Genomic DNA, 6660 nt, shown 5'->3' with positions numbered 1-6660 from the left:
TTGCGAGAGATTATTTCTGTAAAATTAGTCAAGTATCTATGGTATCCCCTCTGTTACACAGGGTAGATAGGGATGGGCAACGTAGACATTGGCTACCTAAAATGAGGGGACAGTAAAGACACGAAGTGACTGGCTTACAAGGTTTCAAAAGAGAATTTAGTTTTAGAGTGTGTGAGGGAAAATAGAATCCCTACTGAATAGTTTTCATCTTGTCTAGATGGGTCTGGTAAAAAGAGATGGAGAAAAGATTCTTATGATTCAATAGTGAGTAATTGCGACTGTCACAATTGTAAAAGATGTTTTGTAACAAAAATTGGGGAGTGGTTAATCTTACAGTCCAGAAACAGAGGGCCCTAGAGACCATCAAGGGAGAAGAGCACAAGCAGAATATGGGACCTTATCCAGAGAAGCAGTGACACCAGAGATGAAGGCAGAGTTGGGATCATGGAGAGAGGGAGCAGCTGAGGACTCTAGATTCATGGGAAGAGAGGAACTGAGAGCTGGCGGCCAGGAGGCAGGCTTGCAGAATGTGCCCTTTGGTGGTGTAAATTATTATATATTCCTGAGTGTTTTTTAAAAAAGGACTAAAATAAATAGAGAGAAATAAATACTGTTAACTGATGGTACATGGATGGGATTATAATCATCGTAATGAAACAAGGTGTATGCTTTGTTAAGTGTAAACCTGATGATCTGCCCTGCAAACTTTCACTCAATTCACAATAAAAACTTAAAAAAAAAAACACAACACAGAGCAAATCTTCAAAATCAAGTAGTAAAAAGATAAACTAAAATTAGAAACAATGCTTTAATTATTATTTTAAAGATTATTAAAATACAGTTTTCAAGAATAATTAAATATGCTTAAAATTTTAGAACTCACTAAAATAGTATGGTGGTGGTGTTTGAGTGCCATGGAGTTGGTTTGGTTCTGTCTCATAGTGACTCTGTCCATGTAGGGTTTCTGAGGCTGTAAATCTTTATAGGACAAGAAAGCCTCATCTTTCTTCCATGGAACAACCAGTAGATTTGAAATGCTGACTCTCTGGTTAGCAGCCCAGCTCGTAATTTACTATGCTACCAGGGTTCCTTACTAAAATAGTAAATATAAGTGTAAATATTTAAAATAGTAAATTTTAAGATGTTGTTAAGGTAAAAGTTATTTTTTAATGTAATATAGTTTATCTTTATCATCTTTAATCTATAATTTTATGTAGGCTTTAAATATTTGTAAGGTTTAGGAAGGGAAGTGAATATTTATATAATTTATTAATAGATAAATACTTATTGGTGTGTGTGTGGCCAACATTTTACTGAAAAGGTTGTCTGATTAAAAGGTGATAAAAACCACTGTTCTAATTCAATGTTTCTCAAAATGTGATCTTCACAACGCTACATATTTTTGTAGTTTACTAAATTATCTATAGGTGACTTGGTGGTTGCAGAGAAAAAAAGCAATAAGACAAGTTTGTTTTTCTAAATTTCAAAAACTTTAATTGTAAAGTTACCTCCAAATTTCATGGAAATTCTCTTAAATTTTTGAAGTATTATATCCTTAGATTTTACACATATGTTGTAAAGATTGTGTTGATTGTTTACCACAGCTAACAGGTTACAGTTAAGAGGTTACAATTTATCTCAATGTGCTTTCGCATCATGGATATGCTTATTGCTTACATTAGTTATTATTCTGTTTGCATTATTCCTATTACACTTCATCATTACTATTGTTTTCTGTCAAATTGCTAAGCTACAAGAACATAAAATATGAATTATAATTGGTTCAGATAAGCACAATTTTGTATAAGCCTTGATAGTGACTTTCACTGAACCTGGGATGAATTTACTTTCAACCCTCACAGTAGTTTCAATTGTGAAGCATTGTCAAGGTTTCTGTTTCATTACAAAAAAAAGGAGACAATGGTCTCTTGTAAATCTATTGTATTTTTCCATAGTAATTACAGAATGCCATTTCTATGGAAAAAACAATCCCGATATTGATTGCTAATGGGGGAGAAGAGAGTAAACTGCAGAGGTATTATTTATTAATGCATGCATTCTAGGGAAAATATAGAAATCATATTGCTACCAAGAAATGTCAAAAGTTAATGGAAAATATTGTGCTAAAGAAAAAACAGACCACATTTATGGCAAAATTCCCTTTATTAAATGGATTTGTTACATGTCACCAAATGTTAATAGCACACACTGTGGAAGAACAATAACATACAGATGTGTGTGTGTGTGTGTGTGTGTGTGTGTGTGTGTGTGTGAACAGCTGTGTGTCTTGTTTTCAGGTGTTATTGGTCAGTTTCAATCCTATATAAAATAGAATGACCATTCTCACAACCTTCGTTATGTTTGAAACCTTTCTTGCAGTCTATGTATCAATTCATGTCATTGAGGGTTCTCCTAATTTTTTTCTGATACAATACCACAACCACTTGTCTGTCATTTTTTCATACTGTGGTTGATTATGCATTGCTGTGATGCTGGAAGCGATGTCACCAGTATTTCTACTACCAGCAGTATCACCCATGGTGGACAGATTTCAGAAAAGCTTCCAGGCTAAGACAGAAGAGCAAGAAGTCTACTGAATGATACTGAAAACCTTATGAATAATAGCAAAACACTGTCAGATATAGTACTGAAAGATGAGCCCCTCAGGTTGGAAGACACTCAAAATACAGCTGGAGTATAGGGAAGCCTACTCAAAGTAGTGTTGAATTTAGTGATATTGATGCAGTAAAGCTTTCAAGACCCTCATTTGCTGATGGGGTGCAACTCAAAATGAGAAGATACAGCTGCAAGCATCCATTTGAAATCAGAACAGGAATTGTACAAAGTATTAATGTGGGAATTTGGAAGCCATCAAAAGTAAATGTAATGCATAAAGTCTGATATCCTAGACATTAGTCAGCTGAAATGGACAGGTACTGGCCATATTGAAACACACCTATAGTTTACTGTATAGGAAATTTTAAAAATTAAAGAGGAAAGGCATTGCATTCATTTTTAAGAAGAATATTAAAAGATATATCTTGAAGTTCAATCCTGTCTGTAATAGGGTAATATTCATACAGCTACAAGGAATACTAATCAATACTACTATTATTCAAATTTACGCACCAACCACTAAAATCAGCAATGATGACATTGAAGAATTCTACCAGCTTCTTCAGACTGAAAATGATCAAACTTGCTATCAACATGCATTAATAATTACTGGTGATTGCAATGTGAAAGTTGAGAAAAAAGAGGAAGAATTGGTAGTTGGAAAATATGGTCCTAGGAATAATAGTGATGCTGGAGAGCTCATGATAGAATTTTGCAAGTTCAATGACTTATTCATTGCATTTTTTTTTCAACAACAGAAAAAGAGAGTATATACATGGAAGAGTCCTGGTGTGGTGCTGTAGGATAAAGCACTGGACTGTAAAGTCATTTGACTCACAAGATCAACAGTTCAAACTCACCAGCCACTCCTCAGAAATCCTCTACAGGGTTGCTATGAGTTAGAACCTACTCTATGTCACTTAATAACAACAACACACACATGTAACTTATGATATAGAATACATAGGAATCAAATTCACTACATCTGTAAGAAGAGATGATGGAGAAAGCTGAATATCAACAGTCAAAGCAAAACCAGGACACTGTAGAACAGAACACCAATTGCTAATATGCAAATTCAGGCTGAAGCTGAAGAAAATGAAAACAAGTCCACACAAGCCAAATTTAGAGATCATCTAAAGGATAAACTTGATGCATTAGACACTTAAGAACCAAGACAAAATACATTGTGGGATGACATCAAGCACATCATCAATGAAGAAAGTAAAAGGTCATAAAAAAAGACAGGAAAGAAAGAAAATACCAAAATGGAGGTCAAAAGAGACTCTGAAACTGGTACTTGAATGTAGCAAAGCTAAAGTTAAAGAAATTATGAAGTGAAAGAGCTGAACAGAACATTTTAAAGGACAGCTTGAGAAGATGAAGTAAAATATTACAACGAAATGTACAAAGATCTGGAGTTAGAAAATAAAAATTGAAAAAAAAAAAAAGGCTCAGAATTTCTCAAATCAAAAGAATTTAAGAAAAGTTCAAGTCTCAGATTACAATACTGAAGGATTCCATTGGCAAAATTTTGAATGATGCAAGAAGTATCCAAATAACATGGAAATAAAGCACAGAGTCGCTGTATCAAAAAAAAAAAAAAAAAAAAAAGGTTCATGTTCAATAATTTCAAGAGGTACCATATGATCAACAACCGATGATACTGAGGGAAGAATCCAAGCTTCAATGAAGGCCTTGATTAAAAAAAAAAAGAAAATCAGGCTCCAGGAACAGACAGAATTAACAATTAAAATGGTTTAACTGCTTGATGCAGCACCGAAAGCATTTACTAGTCTCAACCAAGAAAATTGGAAGACAGCTACCTTACCAATGCATTAAAAGAGATCCATGTCTGTGCCCATTCCAAAGAAATATGACCCAACAGAATGTGGAAATCATGCAAGTAAAATTTTCATTCAAAAACAGTACCTCCTGTATATCACAAGGAGCTGCCAGAAATTCAAGCCATATTCAGAAGAGGGTATAGAGCTAGGAATATCATTGCTGATATCAGATGGATATTGAGTGAAAGCAGAAAATACTAGAAAGTTGTTTACTTGAGTTTTATTTACTATGTGAAGGCATTCAACTGTGTGGATCATAACAAACTATGGATAACATTGTGAAGAATGGGTATTCCAAAACACTAGATTGTGCTCAGGAAGAACCTCTATGTAGATCAAGAGATAGTCATTCAAACAGAACATGGAGATACTGAATGGTTTAGAATAAAGAATGATGTGTGTCAGAGTTGTATCCTTTCACCATACTTAATTGTACGCTCAGCAAATAATCTGAAAAGAAGAATTATATGAAGAAAAAATGTTATTTCAGGATTGAAGGAAGACTCATTAACAGCAAGCGATATGCCAATGACATAATATTGTTTACCGGAAGCAAAGAGGACTTGAACTACTTACTGATGAAGATCAAAGATTATAGCCTCTAGTGTGGATTGCAGCTCAATGTAAACAAAACAAAAATCCTCACAACTTAACCATTCAATGACATCATAATAAACAGAATTAGATTGAAGATGTCTAAGACTTCATTTTGCTTTAATCAACAACCAGTGCTCATGAAGCAGCAGTTAAGAAATCAAATGAAGTATTGCATTTGGTAAATCTATTGCAAAAGTCCTTTTTAAAGTGTTAAAAGTCAAAGATGTCATTTTCAGGACTATGATGCACCAGACCCAAGTTATGGTATTTTCAGTTTCATGAGCTTGTGAAAGTTGGACAATGAATAAAGAAGATCTGAATAAGAATTGATACATTTGAATTATGGTTCTGATGAAGAATACTGAAAATACCATTGATTGTCAGAAGAACAACAAGTCTGTCTTGGAAGAAGTACAGCCAGATTGCTCCTTAGAAGGGAAATGCTCTTATTTTAGACACGTTTTTAGGAGGAACTAGTCCCTGGAGAAGGTCAGCAAAAAAGAAAAGAAGACCCCCGATGAGAAGGTCTAAATTAGTGCAGCAAACAATAAACCCAAACATAACAACAATTGTGAGGATGAAACAAGACCATGCAGTGTTTCATCCTGTTCTGCATAGAGTCACTATGTGTCAAAACAGAATAAGACATCACCTAAGAACAACTGCTTTAAGCTTGTGTGTTCTTCTGTTGTTGTTGTTGTTGTTAAGTGCCGTCGAGTCAGTTCCGACCCATAGCGACCCTGTACAGGGTTTCCGAGGGTGTAAATCTTTACGGGAGTAGAAAGCCTCATCTTTCTCCCGCGGAGCGGCTGGTAGTTTTGAACTGCTGACCTTAAGGTTCACAGCCCGATTCGTAACCACCACGCTACCTTCTGTAGTCCCTACTAAATTCAATATCCTTTGCCAATCCTGTAATTCAAATGCATCAGTTCTTCACAGATCTTTATTCATTTTCTAACTATCCCATGCATATGAGGCTATTGAAAATACCTTGACTTGGGTCAGGAGCACCTTAGTCTTCAAAGTGACATCTTTGCCATTTAACACTATAAAGACCTTTTGCAGTAGATTGGCCCAATGTAATACTTCCTTTGACTTATTGACTGCTGCTTCCCTGGTCTTTCATTGTGGAGCCAAGTAAAATAAAATCATTGACAATGTCAATCTTCATCATGATGTTGCTTATTGGTCCAATTGTGAAGATTTTTGTTTTCTTTATGTTGAGATGCAATTTCCTTTAGAATCCAGACTATAGTTGTAGTCTCCAATTTTCAATATTAAATATTTTAATTACTCTTACCTTTTGAAGTAAATTTGTTTTGTCTCCTTATTTTGGTTGTCAATGAGTTTTCCTCCAACCTTGGAACCCCATTCTTCTTTATATAATCTAGCTTCTCAGATTATTTGCTCACAACACAGATAAATAAGTATGGTGAAAGAATACAACCCTGACACACACCTTTCCTAATTTTAAACTGTGCAGTATTCCCTCATTCTGTTTGAACAACTGCCTCTTGGTCAATGAAAATGTTCCATTTCAGCACAATGAAGAATTCTGGCATTTTCATTCCTAACAATGTTACCCATAATTTTCTATTAT

The sequence above is a fragment of the Chrysochloris asiatica genome, unplaced genomic scaffold (genome assembly GCF_000296735.1).
Source record: "Chrysochloris asiatica unplaced genomic scaffold, ChrAsi1.0 scaffold00388, whole genome shotgun sequence".
In the NCBI taxonomy this organism is placed as follows: domain Eukaryota; kingdom Metazoa; phylum Chordata; class Mammalia; order Afrosoricida; family Chrysochloridae; genus Chrysochloris; species Chrysochloris asiatica.
Note: the sequence above shows the minus strand (reverse complement) of the source record.